This window comes from Aotus nancymaae, unplaced genomic scaffold (assembly GCF_030222135.1).
Source record: "Aotus nancymaae isolate 86718 unplaced genomic scaffold, 86718_ANA_hifiasm-v0.15.2.pri h1tg000062l, whole genome shotgun sequence".
Classification (NCBI taxonomy): Eukaryota; Metazoa; Chordata; class Mammalia; order Primates; family Aotidae; genus Aotus; species Aotus nancymaae.
This window is the reverse complement of record NW_026988476.1, coordinates 26,662,549-26,665,212: the sequence shown is the minus strand read 5'-3', so window position 1 is coordinate 26,665,212 and position 2,664 is coordinate 26,662,549.

Genomic DNA, 2,664 nt, shown 5'->3' with positions numbered 1-2,664 from the left:
AGTCTACATTCCCACCAACTGTGTGTAAGTGTTCCCTGTTCTCCACATCCTCACCAATACCTGTTAATTTTTGTCTTTTTAATAATAGTTACTCTGATGGGGTTAAGATGATACCTCATTGTGGTTTTGACTTGCATTTCTTTGAGGATTAGTTCTATTGAGCATTCAAAAAATGTACCTCATATGCCTGTTGGCCATTTGTATGTCTTCTATTGAGAACTATCTATTCATTTCCTTTGCCCATTTTTTAATAGGACCTTTTTTCCTGTTGACTTGCTTGAGTTTCTCATGTATTCTGGATATTAGTTTCTTTCAGATAAATATTTTCTCCCATTCAACAGGTTGTCTCTTCACTCTGTTGATTGCTTCCTTTGCTGTACAGAAGATTTTAGTTTAGTCTCATGTATCTATTTTTGTTTCTGTTGCCTGTGTTTTTGAGGACTTAGTCACAAATCATTTGCCTAGATCAATGTCCAGGAGAATTTTTTTAGGTTTTCTTCTAGTATTTCTATAGTTTGGGGTCTTATGTTTAAGCCTTTAATCCATTTTGAGTTGATTTTTGTATATGGGGAAGAGAAGAGGTTTAGTTTCATTCTTCTGCTTTTGGCTATGCAACTTTCCCAGTGAGTGCCTAGATTCAAATCCAATTTCACTGGACTCCAAAACTCATGAATTTTCTTTCTATGATGACAAGGTACTACCCAGTTTTCTAGATTAGGAAACTTTGAAAGGATGTTATATAATACATGTTATTATGATTATTTTTGAAAACTGGCTCCCCTCTGCTATTAATAAGAATGAGGTGTCTTTGGGCAGTAGCAAGTAGGTCTGAGTACCTCATAAATAGGAGTGAAGGCTTCAGTGACGGGAAAAGTGTGGGATGGCTGATGGGGGCATCTACAGAAGGGCGTTATATGCCATGCTCAGGGCTTTGAACTTTGTAAGAGAGTGGAAGCCCCGGGCGCGGTGGCTCACGCCTGTAATCCCAGCACTTTGGGAGGCCGAGGCGGGTGGATCACGAGGTCAAGAGATCGAGACCATCCTGGTCAACAAGGTGAAACCCCATCTCTACTAAAAATACAAAAAATTAGCTGGGCATGGTGGTGCGTGCCTGTAATCCCAGCTACTGAGGAGGCTGAGGCAGGAGAATTGCCTGAACCCAGGAGGCGGAGGTTGCGGTGAGCCGAGATCATGCCATTGCACTCCAGTCTGGGTAACAAGAGCGAAACTCCATCTCCAAAAAAAAAAAAAAGAGAGAGAGTGGAAGCAACATGAGGTCAGAGGAACATATGGGTTTGGGGTATTCAGGGTTACCTATGGTGTATTTAGCCCTCCAAATAGCAGCCAGATGCCAAACAAATAATGAGAACCTGTTCCATCGACAGCCTGCTTCTTCTATCGGGATACCTCGCCCAAACCCGAAAGAGTGATCTTTGAGATGACTTTGCAGTTTCCTTTTCCCAGACAATCATTGGCTTCTCTCTCCTAACCAGCTCCCAGGGTATGAACAGTGTCCTTTCTATGCTGGGATAGGGCTGCATTCACATGCATGTCAGTTGCTCAGCTCCTGTCTTCACATCCTCATTTTCACTCATTCTTCCAGACTGAGATTGGACTCTCTACGGTCATCCTAGGAAACCACCCTCACTTCTCTGTTCTTAGACTGCTTCCTCATAGTGGCCTGGATTTTCGATCACCCCTTCTCTGAAATGCCCTTTCCCCTGTGTCTTTTGGTATCACACAGGCTGCTTCCTTCTTTCTTTTCGGGACACCACTTTCTCTGCCCTTCTCTCTCTCTCTCTTTTTTTTTTGAGATGGAGTCTCCCTCTGTTGCTCTGGCTGGAATGCAGTGGCATGATCTCAGCTCACTGCAACCTCTGCCTCCCGACCTGCCTCAGCCTCCCGAGTAGCTGGGATTACAGGTGCCCACCACCATGCCCAGCTAATTTTTGTATTTTAGTAGAGACGGGGTTTCACCATGTTGGCCAGGCTAGTCTCGAACTTCTGACCTCAAGTGATTCACCTGCCTCAGCCTCCCAAAGTGCTGGGATTACAGGTGTGAGCCATCGTGCCTGGCCTCATCTCTGCCCTTGTGTTAAAGATTGATGTTTCTCAGGGCCCTTTCCTTGCCCCTCATTTAGTCCTACTCTATGTCCTTCCCACGGGAGGTCACATCCACTGCAGGGACTTCATGTATCATCTATCTGTTGGTGGCCTCCAGTCCTCATTTCTAGACCAGAAGGCACTACTGATTGCCAGATTCATAATTTGGATTCCAACTGGAATATCATCTAACTATATCACATATATCTTGCTGACCACTCCTGTCTGCCAGACACTTGTTGTAGGTGCTGGATGTACAAGTGGTGAACAAAACAGACACAAATTCCATCCTCATGAAGCATAGAGGTCACTAGAACAGGGGAGGTCAGACAATAAATAAATAAGATGTTAGCACTATCAGAGGATGGTGAGCAGTGGGGGATGTCATCTGCTTTTATTTTTAAAGGCTCATTCTGGCTATTGTGTTGCAAATAGCTGGGGGTGGGGAAGGTAGGAGTGAGAGCAGAGAAAGGCAGGAACAGGGATACCAGCTACTGCACATCTATTTCTGAATACCCCATGGGCACCTGAGCCTTAAAACTCCAAAACTGAGCTCATTAG